The sequence below is a fragment of the Peromyscus maniculatus genome, chromosome 10 (genome assembly GCF_049852395.1).
Source record: "Peromyscus maniculatus bairdii isolate BWxNUB_F1_BW_parent chromosome 10, HU_Pman_BW_mat_3.1, whole genome shotgun sequence".
Taxonomy (NCBI): domain Eukaryota; kingdom Metazoa; phylum Chordata; class Mammalia; order Rodentia; family Cricetidae; genus Peromyscus; species Peromyscus maniculatus.
Genome location: NC_134861.1, coordinates 43,193,436 through 43,206,676, shown reverse-complemented (window position 1 = coordinate 43,206,676; position 13,241 = coordinate 43,193,436). Strand labels below are relative to the sequence as shown.

General features: G+C 38.8%; 1 pseudogene; it reads left to right on the top strand.

The window, feature by feature from the left end:
• The first annotated feature begins 8,119 nt into the window (after positions 1-8,119).
• LOC102909499 (TGF-beta receptor type-1 pseudogene) overlaps positions 8,120-13,241 on the top strand; it is a 114,636-nt pseudogene continuing 109,514 nt past the window's right edge.

The following is a 13,241-nucleotide window of genomic DNA, read 5'->3' as shown; positions in this document are numbered from 1 at the left end:
TAGAAGACCCTAAAATCTATTGCATCAGCAATGACAAATACTATTTCTTCCCTTGAGTGAAAATTTAAGCAATTAAGTGAACCAACCTCTCTTTCCTTTGTTTTCTCTGTCACTTCCTCTCCTCTTAGTTGACTAAAAAGTAACCGCAAAATAAATCTTATTTAGGGATAATTGGCAATCTAAGAATTTACCTCATTCCTTTCTCTTTTTGCTTTATCTGAAGCTAAAGTTGACTGTGAGAAAGGTTGTGATAAACATCTTAGGCTTGAAAGCCATCTTACAACACAGACAAACTAGATTCATTCTTGTTTATGATTGAATCTGTTTCTCAAGGATTGGGCTATACCCCACCTGTAACCTTAACTACAAATGCTTCTGTATTTCCTGCTCCAGGAAACACTACCATGCCTTTGTTTTAAAAGGTTATTATAACCACCTTGTTATAATTACCTTATCATGACCACCTTGCCACCACGTGTTTGTTTTAGGAGGTTGTTACGACCAACTTATTATGCTTATGTTCTGCTCCTGTAACTCTGCCTGTTTGACTACCAAATTCCCCATTTGGAAACCCCTGACTCCTGAACTATAAAAACCCCTATCTTGTCCATGTTTAATGCTGATCTCTTGAATCCTGCCTTTAGGGAGAGACAGCCCATATATGAATAAAAAAGCTTGTTTTAATTAATTTGGCCCTGATGATTTGGATCAGTTGAATTTCTCCTTGTATCTGTGGGATCAACAGTTGTATACACAGTGTTTTCTTACAATCTTTAAACAAAATAAAAAATTTCACATGTGAGATTTTAGTAGCTGTGGGTCAACAAAAATATCCTTATGGTGAATGAGACTATTAAATCTCTGACTTTCTTTATGTAGATGAAAATGAAGCTATATTGTAAACTTGGCCCTGTGACTCTACCCTGGAAACTCCAACTGGAGTGCTCTGTTGGAAGCTTTTGCTGCTAAAGAAATCTCCCCCTTTTCTGACCTTTCTGTGCTTTCTTTTCTCCAGAAGCAGATTCCTGTACATCTCTCTTCAGCTTGGAGACATTTGTTTTACCAGTGGATGAGGCATATCTTCAAAGGGGAAAAAGCCAGGAATGAAAACCAGCCATTTTGTCTAGGAGAGGTCCAGAAGGAGAAAGTGGAAGACCTCTAGAGATAAGGAAGTGGAAAATGAATTCCCAGCTATGCATAGACATTGAATCGCCTCTGGCAATCAGAACACCAGAGAACAAACAGAAGCTGCCAGCGGGAACTCAGGGGTACTTGCATGTGGGGGTGGGGAGCCATGCTGCAGGGCCAGGATATAGCTGGGGCTGGACTCCTAATTATTGCATTTGTTTTTAATGAAAAAGAAAATTCATCGAGGAAAAACGAAAACCTATAGTGTGAGGATACTTACCTTGTGTTTATTCTGTTTAGGGTTTACATTATTTTACGGTCCAATACAATGAAAAAGATCAACCTGTCTGAATTTGGACAGTTCCCAGCTCTGCCTACTGTTACTCACTGTAAACCAGGATGAATTTCCTACCATATATGAGCACTTCAAGGCAAAGTTTATTTTACATAGCCTATGACATACTATATGTAGACAAAATTCTAAACAGTCTTATTAAATAAGAAACACAAAGCCAAATACAGAGTTAAAAGCCCAAGAGATCAGAGCACTAGCAAAGAGCAAAGACTCCCTTTAGCTTACCACTCTCTGTCGTCCTTCCCCTGAGAGAGAGAGAGAGAGAGAGAGAGAGAGAGAGAGAGAGAGAGAGAGAGAGCTTCTTCCTGTGTGTCTTGTGTTTTACTGCTTTCCTGTTCTGCCTTCTTATTGGCTCTAAGCCCAGCCACATGACTTCCTCATCACTGCCTGTCTATACAGACCTCCTGGTGTCTATGGTTAGTACTGGAATTAAAGACTGGGTTACCACGCTGTGTCCTTGACCACACAGAAGCTCTGCCTGCCATGTAATCTGATTAAGGGCATGGGCTACCACCACCTGACTTCTATTCCTGGCTTGCTAATGACCTCTGATCTCTAGGCAAACTTTATTTATTAACATACAAATAAAATCACATTTCAGCACAATTAATATATCACCACAACTATATAGGACTATGAAAACAGTGTTCCACTTCAATGTTTCCATTTAAAAACCAGGAGTGCAGTAGATGCCTCTCCCTACACTCAGAACAGATAGATTGTAGGTGTATGTGGAATTTTATTTGCAAGCAGAATCCAAGGAAACCTTGAAAGTTGGGGAAATTAGGTCTGATGACTTCCTGCTTTGCTATTCTGGACCTTCTGTACTTCTCACTACTCTGAATGGCCCAAGCCAAGTGCCAGATCAGCATCAATCAGTTAAGTCAAAGGCATCCCTGCAGTACATAGTGGGGTTGGGGTCAGCCCAAGAGCCTAGGATGAGTTGGTGAATGACAGTCCTTCAATCTTACTCAGTATCACAAAGAACACTCCTCTTAAAACTGAGGGTGACAGTCAACCAAAGCTGCATGTTGCCCCCATCTGAGATAGTCACTTTGTAGGAGCCATCGAAACATAAAGCACCAGATAGGACCAGTAATGTGGGGATGGGAAAGCTATTTCCAAATGCTTTCTTATAGACTGCCTGCAGTTTTGACTTAATTAGAACAAGATTCATTCACATATGCAATGGTGTACAGTCTAGCTTGCAAATGTGACCTCTATGGCTTGACCACTGTGCTAATGCTCCCGGAGAGAGGCTGCTTAGAGTGGCAATGGCCACTTGGACTCTGAATTTCATTACTTCACTCATAACTGAACACCTTATGTGTATGTTTTATAATCTGCAAAAGTGATAGCTATAACATTTTGGAATTAGGAATGTCAGGACTAATTGTTTCTGTTCCCGTGAAAATACTAACGTGGATGGCAGGTGCATAATAAGTATTTGCCAAGCATCACCTTAATACTACCTGTTTGCTCCCATCAAAGATTTAGGTCATACCCATCAGTATCCTAGTTTACAGATGGCCTGGAAACTTTTGTCAGTTATAAGAACGTTGCCTAGATTATGTAAATTGTAAGTAAATATGTACAGGTTTGTATTCAAGTGTGTCTGATTTGAGCATCTTCTGTATTGATAATTTTGATTGTTTTACACTATACTGCCCTTGAGAAAGTTAGAATGCACTTTTGAAAAGGCAGTAATACACAGGAAGATAAAAAGTCTAACAATTGACTTTCCTTTCTCATCAGTTCCCCTGTTGTCCCTCTGTCTTTCTTATCCTCTTCCCTCTTTTTTCTTGTAATGATTAAATGATCTGGCATAACACAAAATGCAAATTATGTTCTATTGCCCTAAATTGTTCCAGTTCATTTCGCTCACCATGAGCATTCATTACAGCTAATTATTGTAACAGATTTTTATTATTCATAATTATTTTTTCATGTTGTAATGATCATAAATTTTAAAATTTCTGGCCATCATGAGTTACCATTCATGCATGCATGTCAGGCACGTCTTTTTTTTTCTTAAAGAACATTCAGATGCTCATTATCATCAATACATTTGTAGGTTGTTATGATTCACATCCAATAAAGTCCTTTTGGGGTGTTCAGAATGCAATAATTCTCAAGACTAATGATAAACTGACACTCTGCTTAATTTTAGAAAATCAAATTAACTACCTCTGATTAGATGTGTGGCAGATTTCACTGTGATAATTGTGTCAGGTTCGTGACCCCAGGCAAGAGAGATGCTTTCTTAACTCACTAGCATGCAGTGATGTCTATTTTTAAAGATTACTCTCCAAGGTGAGTCAATAACACAGTAGGTTTTGCATCAGTCTTCATAGAGATCACCTCCCCAAACTGGCAAATGAGACAAATGCCAGAAATCCCTGAGCATGAGAAAGTGATGGAAGTACACTTTCACACCATTAGTCAAAGAAGTAGGCTTATATTGTCGGGGTGTAGAATTAGGACATCCTTGACACAAATCTCATGTCATGTGAAACAGACTTTACTTTGTTATTTTACTCGTATAGTTCAGTTTGGATTGACTACTTGTTCCTTGATATATTCATGACAAAATCATTTATTCATGACACACTCTTGAAGGCCAAAGAACAATGGAAGGGTATAGTATCCCTCTTGAGTTTGTGCCAAGAACAGGGACATAGTGTCAAAGCATCATGCTGAGTGTAAGTCTCAGGGTGCAGTAAGCATCTAAGGTCTGGGGCTCTAACTCCTAGTCTTCAGCCAGACTCAAAGCTCTCCCTTATTCACCTCCAATGTGCAGGTATTCAATGAGGGGCAAGTTCTTCTTGGCATTTTTATCTTAAGGATTATTTTTAGCTCTAGGGCATTAGGTAAAATCTGAATTCCCATGCTTCTTAAATGTGAGTCATGAGTTCTGAGCTATCTGAGCATTAGACACGGTACCTTCTTAGTACTCTTTCTTACATATTTGATAAACATTCAACACTCTGTAAACCTCAGCAAGACCGGTGACAAGAGCATCCCCATGTCCTTCAGTTGGTCCATTGTCTTTTCTAATTACTCACTGGCTTGAGCAAGGAGAATCTTTACCTCTTCTTTTTGACTTTTTAAAATTTCTTAGCAAATCTTTTCACTCCTACCTCTATGTCTCACCATCATTACAGCTGGCATTCTGGGTCTCATCATCACCTAACACCCGGGCACTGCTAGGATCTACTCTTAACCCCCATACACTAATCTCATCACAAAACACACTGATTTTTTCTAAAGTATAAGTTAATGTTGCATGTGTACTACAAACTCTTCAGGAACTTTAACAATTTCTTTGATTCATTAGAATCCAAACTGTCCTCACCACAGAACTCTGAATGATCTAACCCCTAACCAAATCCTGTATTGTACCACCTCCCTTCCTCCTTCCCTCATATTCACAAGGCTCAAATCATGCAGGTGGTCTTCTGATTCTTAGAATTTATTGTTTGACTATTAATATTCATTAGCCAAGTGCTAAAATTGCATACTCCCCTCATATTTTTCCACCTAAACCTCACAATACCTTTAAGAATAGGTATTATTAATATGCTATTCTACAGATGAAAAATAGTACAGAAGCCCAGAAAGCACAAGCTTTTCTAAAGAGGAGCAGTGTGAGAAAAATATGAGAAGACAAATGATAGTAGTACATTGATGTACAGGGTTTACTGCCACTAGTTCTTCCAAGCCAAGTACTCTGAAATCTATGACATGATCATGAAGCAAACCATATATACCCAAACTGGCTCTATCACAGCTGCTTTTCTCTGCCCTGAGCATCATTTTCACTCAATTAGAAATTGTCATGTTCAAGATACTTGATTGAAATTAAAGCAAAAATAGTGGGGTAGGGACATTACTTCAAGCTATTTTTTTTTGCTAAAATATATAAATATTATTGAGAGAAGAATAAGATCTATACTAGTTTGTCTTTGTTAAATTTGTAACCTACATGAGCTTACCAATGTTTATTTTTTAAAATCACATAAATGGGAAAAGGAAATCTAGCATATGGAATCTAAAGAGGCTAGTGAACATTTGACCATGCACACATGACCCCCAGAACATGAAAGAGAAGAATCATTTCTAAATAAATAATTATGCAAGCTAAGTTTTAATATTTATGATTTTGAAAGTTTGCTACTTGTGATGAGTGTTTGCCTTGTTAACAAAATATATGGTAAGAGTAAGGTTTCGTTGAATGGAGACACATTCTAGAGATATAGAAATAAATCTATTCTGGAGATATGGAATAATAAATTTAAAGGTAGAGAAAACTTAGTATGATTTTTCTTTTGGTAAAACATACAGCACAGAAAACTCTTCTATAGGAAACACAAAACCAAACCAGGAGAACCAGTACTAACATTACAATTGCTATTTCATTAAGTGGTCCTTTCCTATTCTTCTTCAAATGAACACACATCACTCTGTAACTAGACAAGGTCCTTTTGAAATGCTTTTAATTTGTGTTATATTGGGTGCTTGTTAGAAGGCAACTAGGAAAATCTATCCTCTTTGTCCCCCTAGATGTTGAGTAAATTTGTCGAAATATCAGAGCCAGATGATTCTGAGATTAGATCCTAAACCACAAATTTGGTAGCATGTGTACCTTGCAAACTTCCTGTAACATAGAGTGAGCATAAGTCAAACATCAAAAGGAAATAGACATATTTGATTTATGTTCACTCTATGTTACAGGAAGTTTGCTAGGTGCACATGCCACAAAAATGTATGTATGTAGACAATCATGCAAACAAGTGGGAATGGAACTGAAAAAATATAAAAAGGACATGTTTTGAAAATTGAGAAAGAGAAACTCCTAATTCAGTCCGCTTCATACTCAAAGAAAATCGTGCAGTGCCACTTGAGTCAATTGAGCTGGAAATGAGGACAGATGGAAGAGTGGACATTCAGGGTCACTCCAGATGTTGAAGATGGCATTTGCAAAAAAAAATTGTTAATAAGTAACAAGGATATGTGTTCAGAGAAACACCTCATCTACAGTTGATTCATTCATGCCATGTTCCTGAGGTTGTCATTAACTCACTCCAGCACAAGTCCTGTTTTGCGTTTGCAGCACTCCAAGTCAAACACACAGCCTGTGAGCAAAGTTTGACTATGAACATCACGATCTGAATGGCAGCTTGCCTACCTTTTACTAGACTCATATAAATTCTCACCAATTAAAGTGTTTGCTTAGGGTCGGGCCCCAGAAGGATCAACAGTTTCTCAGCTCTGGCCCTATCTTGTTCAAATTAAAGAGGTACTTGACTGGGCAACTTGCTTTTCTATGGAGTCCTCCCCAACACCACCAACTTTAAGAGAAATATATCAGGAGAAAGAGTAATGGTTCTCAAAGCCCAGAATGTGACTACACAACACAATTATCTTCTGACACTTGGAGGACTTGTAATTTTTTTTCAGGTTATTCTTGAGACCTACTAAATTAGAATTGTGTACAGGATCAAGCAGTCTATTGTTGGACAAATACTCTAGGTATTTCCAAACCATGTTAAAATTCAAGAAACAGTGATACAGAGAAGATGACAGGTAATTCCTTAATTACTAGTAGGAATTTTGAGCCCAAGACACAGTGCAATTCCTTGAAGAAATTTTGTTTCATCAGGAAAAGGTATAGAAGAGGTTCTGAACATAGTAATTACTAGTTGGAATTCTGAGCCCATGACACAGTGCAATTCCCTGAAAATTTCTTTCATCAGGAAAAGGCACAGAACAGATTCCTCATGGAGTAGGTATATACCATTTGGGTTCCTTCTCCTAAAAGCTTGCCCTACACTATTCATAGAATAGTGGTATTTGGCACCTTTACCTTTATGCTATTCTTTTAAAGAGTCATTTACACATCATTTGTATTTGTTATTCCTAATTCACATGCCAGAATTAATTATATACACATGTGAACCTAACTCATGCTTTTATTAGAGATAAATTTACTCATAGATTGATTTTATATCAATTCTATTTAAGAAATATCTCAATGTGCTGCAACTCTAGTGTATACATAAAAATAGAGTAAAACACCATAATATTATAGCTAGATGCTGTTGGTGACAAAAAAGATTTTGACCCCGTCCTTCCTCTATGTGAAAATCAGAAACATGTGGATTCAGGAGTGTTAAATATCTGTATTTAAACTCCATCTTCCTCTAAAATAGTAGTACTGAAAAAAATAAGCAGGAAAGAGAGCTATCATTCTTATGTTATTATATACAGCCCAATTCCTGAAAAATCAAAGTCTTTTAACTTACTACCTTAAAAAGAGCCCTTGTACCCCTGTCAACATGCTGTGGGAATTGCTGCTCTATCACAGTATCTCTCATCTCTAAAGTGAGGGTATATCATCTGGCATTTGCAAAAAATGAAGTTCACATAAATCTGGCTACCCAATGTTGGTGGAACAAATTCATCAAAAAGACACTTGCCTGTGGCCTTGCACTCCCCAGCTCAGGCCCAAGCTGCAAGTGGCTAGTTGTGGTGGCACATGCCAGTAGGACTTGTTAAAGGAGGCAGAGGCAGGAGGATCCCGAGTTGAAGGCCAGCTGTGGTCGGGGCCAGGCCCCAAATGGAGGCAGTGGGACCATGGAAGCTGTGGCTGCTGCTCTGCGTTGTCAGCTGATTCTCATTGTGTTGTTGGCGGCAACACTGCTACCGGGGATGAAGGGTTTACCTCTGCTCGTTCAGGGAAGAATTGCCAGGACCATCTGTTACAAGAAAGCATTGGTGATGATCAGTTTGAAGAAGTTTGTCTAGGCAAGTGGGGGGGAGAAGAAGTTGCTGTGAAGATATTCTCTCCTAGGGAAGAACGTTCGTGGTTCCAAGAGGCAGAGTTTTATCAAACTGTGATGTTACGCCATGAGAACATCCTAGGATTTGTAGCAGAGAACAAAGACAATGGCACATGGACTCAGCTGTGGCTGGTGTCGGAATCCTGTGAGTATGGTCCCCTCTTTGATTACTCGAACAGATACACTGTTACAGTGGAAGGGATGGTCAAAATCTCTGTCCATGACAAGCGGTCTTGCCCATCTTCACATGGAGATTGTTGGTACCCAAGGAAAGCCAGCTATTGCTCACAGAGATTTGAACTCAAAGAAGATCTTGGTGAAGAATAATGGAACCTGTTGTATTACAAACTTGGGACTGGCTGTGAGACAGGATTCTGCCACAGATACAATTGATATTGCTCCAAACCACAGAGTAGACATGCACACACACACACACACACACACACACACACACACACACACACCACACACACACACACACACACACACACACCACACACACACACACACACACACACACACACACACACACACACACACACAAATTTTCTGCAGGGAACCATGACCACACCTAACAGCGACTTTGAAGTCTCCAAAAAGAGGATGGATTTTTGTATATTGTATATAAATTTTTGTATTGAACTCACCAAAATAGGATAAATAATGAAATTTTGTCTGAATTTGTCAAATGTTAATAGACTAGACATTGCTAATGCAATTCTTGACTATATATATTATATATAGTTATTGAACTTATTGCATATAGTTTTTCTTATATTAGTTATAACTTTTATTTTAGACAAAAAAAGGGGTGGGGGATGTGGTTGATATATACCCCAGTAAACTTATCTGGGGGATAGAGAACAGAGCAGCCACTATATTAAACATAGAAGTTAGGCAGCGGTAACACACACCCTTTATTCTATCGCTCTGGAGGCAAAGATCTGTCTGGATCTCTGTGAGTTCAAGGCCACACTGGGAATGGTGGCACACACCTTTAATCCCAGCACTTGAGATCTCATGTCTTTGCTTGGGAAGGACACATGCCTTTAATCCCAGGAAGTGAAGGCAGGAAGCAGAAAGATATTGATCCATTTTCCGGTGAGAACTCAGAGGCTTTCAGTCTGAGGAAACAAGATCAGCTGAGGAATTGGCAAGGTGAGGTTGGCTGTGGCTTGTTCTGCTTCTCTGACCCCCAAATAAGTTGGGATGTACAATGTATTAACCACAATCTGGCACTTGCAAGAATGAAGCTTACTCCATATACAAATACTTTATGGGTCTGTGGGTTCTCTGCTTAAGATACAACCAGATAAGGTAGTTCAGAGGGAAACATTGTAGTGGGTAGCTGTTCCAGCTTTAACCTGGAAGTACTACCCCCATTGAGGCTTCCAGTAACTATCACAACTACCTATGGCCTGCCCCTGAGGTGGGGCTGATATGGGAGCTCTTAAGACCCGAGATCCAGATGTGCTGACTCTCTTGGTTCCTGGAAATCCTGAATGTTGGATGGCAGACCAAGCAGAGTTCTCCAGAGACCACTGGACTGCACTTCACCTCTCCCAGATCCTGTAACCTATCCTTTACTTGTTCTAAGTAAAACCCCCAAATAAACCTCCCTTTTAACTACGTGGAGTTGCCTTACTAAATCCTCCAACAAAACATTGTGAGTAACAAGAGAATGGATGGGATAAAATTGCTAAGTAGGACATGCTCTGGAAAGGCTTGGGTGTGGCAAGGAGGGAAAAGAGGTGGTAGAGGCTTCCATATGGGCTTCTAGTCAGTTCTGCTCCTGAACTGCCCCCTCATCTTAGTGCACAGTGGCAGCTCCAAAACCTCAGAGGTGATGAGGAATATTGGCTGAACATTTATCAAAGACAAAGGCCTTTGTGGTTTGGAGTGATTAGCAGAATTAATACTTCACTATAAGTAGTTAATGACAATCTGTTGATGGTAATGTGAGGCCCAAACCATGAAACACACATATGTAAGTGTTACAGTCCATCTTCTTGAGGAATGCCTACCTAGACTGTCAAGCAATGCTTAGCTGAAAATTGACAAACGTCTTCACCAAGGGCCTCCAGCTGTTGCAATATCATTAGGTTTTAAGAAAAGAGAATTCCCCAGGGTAGTGATGGCGCATGCCTTTAATCACAGCACTTGGGAGGCAGAGGCAGGTGGATCTCTGTGAGTTCAAGGCCAGCCTGGACTATAGAGTGAGTTCCAGGACAGACTCCAAAGCTACACAGAGAGAGCCTGTCTCGAAAAACCAAAGGGAAAAAAGAAAGAATTCCTAGAAAGAATAACTCATTTCTTTATACTTTTTACAAAACAAAATAGTTTTCATTGGAATCATTTGTGTTTCTCAATTAGACCTTATCTAACCTCTAGTCTTATTCTAGTTTAGTGCATATTAGTGCACAATTATGTGTCACAGCTACTCAAAGCGATTTATTAAGCTCTTTTGGTATGCATTAGGAAGAAAGATACGGAGAGAAAGAGGAGGAAGAAGAAGAAGAGGTGAAGAAAATGGGAAGGAGAAAAGGCTCAGATGAAAGCTATCTTGTTTGTGCTAGGAAAGGGCAGTATCTGTGCTCCTATACACACAATGAATGCAGCATCCAGAAAAAATTAGATAAGGCAGGATCTGCCAAAAGTAAAAGAAAATCATTGTGGGCACTGTTGTCCATAGTAATAATGTTTGGTCAACAAGGGAATCATTTGTACACCCTGCAGTCATGGATCAAGACAATTATAAATTCCATCTCCCCAAATTCAAAATTGATTTGTCAGATTTTATGATGTCTGTGTAATGTTCATCAGCCTCTGAAAAAGAAGGGGAAAAAAGCACAAAAAAACAAAATATCCCACCAGCCTCTTCCGTGAAAAATAACAGTCAATTAAATAACATTTACTTGAACTGATGAGGTGTTCTAGATATTTGGTAGTTGGTTTTTTTGTCTGGTTTGGTTTGGCTTCTTAGGTATTTGTTCCCTGAATTCATATGTCAAAGAAATAATCAGCCTCAGGGGAACAAAGTCTGAAGGGTGTCACCTATATGTCATTTCCAAAGGGAGGTTAAAATCACTAACCACAACTCCAAATGCTTTTTTAAGCATGCTACACATACTGACTAATTTAATTTTCTAAGACACAGGATTAACCCCATTTTACAGAAGAACTGATTCATACAGTGACTCCTTCATTCAGCACGAAACAACAACCAATGACTGCTGGAGCCACTGCCACACAGGCCCTCAGACATCATGCCAACATTCTTCTACCTCAGCAGCTTACCCAGTCTTTCATGTTCAGAGGTCTGAAAGTACTAACCAACCAGTGATCACTGAGTCCAGCAATGGCCAAGTGAGTGAGATAATCTTGGGAAAGAGGGGGCAGTAAGGTGCTGTAGGAGATGCCCAGTGACTTGTATGGCTTTCCTCAAGATTGACATGATCATTATTAAAAAAAATGAACACAATTAGTCGTGTTCTGACAAAAGGCCGAAATAGATTGAATGATGGAAATTGAGTGTGGTGTTTTACTCATTTTTCTAGTACTTATTTCTTCTATCCTTTATGGAAAATTAGTATGAGTTAATAGTTAATAATAAATACTAAGAATGTGGTCACCAAAATCAAGCATATGTGGGTGTGAGAATGTCCACACTTGAACACTTAGTAGCTGCAGTTGCCATGGGGATCTCAGGAGACTCTCTTTGTTTGTTTCCTTTTAGTCTTTAAAATTATCATAAACCTGCATGTAACTCCTAGCATTTGACAATTAAGTAAAATCATATATGCGACAGACAAAGTACATGTCTGCTCTAAAAATTAATTTTATTAATATTAGTTTGTTAGAACAATTAAAAGAGATAACATATTTAAGACATGCCTTGTACTAGACAGATAAAAATTATAGTACTAAACATTGTAATGAAGGCCACACAGTACTGTGAGAACACATAAAGGAGGTGCAGAATTCACAGACAATAGAAAATGTTCTATCAAATGTTAACACATCTTAGATACTGAATATATAATTTATATAAAGAAGGGAAGCAAATGTATCGGTGGCAGCTTGTGAAAATTCAGGTACACATCTTTTTAAAAAAAATTAGCATGGATACTAGTCAAGAGTTTTGATCAGATAAAATGATTGATGGGGAAAATAACATTAGAAATTTATAGAGCCAACAAGAAGGCTCAAGAGCTAAAGGTACTTGCCATCAAATCTGAAGACCCTAGTTCAATCCCCAGGACATACAGAGTAGAAAGATAGCACTAATTCCAGCAAGCTGTTCTCTGACCTCCACATGAACACTAAGACATACACCTGCATGTGTGGTACACACACACACACACACACACACACACACACACATAAATGCAATACAAACTTTTCTGAATTACTAAGAGTTTTCTAGTAGAAGAAGCCCCATGAGAGAATGAGATGGGATTCCAATGGACTTCCATATTTACATTGTTAAACAGAGACTGAAAAACTTGCTTCATACCTGTGTTTTGCACAGGTCAGTTATCTTCCCTGATTTTTAAGATTCTGTGCAGATAAGAGGACTACATTCTCAAGTGGTTATGTAGGTTATAGAATATGATTGCTTGGGTAGGGAGACTTTCAAAGACTTATTCACTGATCATTTACTCAGTGTAAGCTACCTCTCCAGGTATGCTAAAAACTATCCAGGTATGAGGAATATGACAGGGAACTGGATAGCACCTTTGGAGTTGTGGGACTTACCCCCTCATGGTGATAGGCAATGACAATAACATTTATAAATATAAGCACATGAAGATTTTGTAGTAAGTACTATGAAGAAAACAGACGATGAGGCAGAACTCTCAAATGAAAGTGCATTTGTCAGCTTGTCAGTTTATGTTGTGACTAGGAAGCTCACT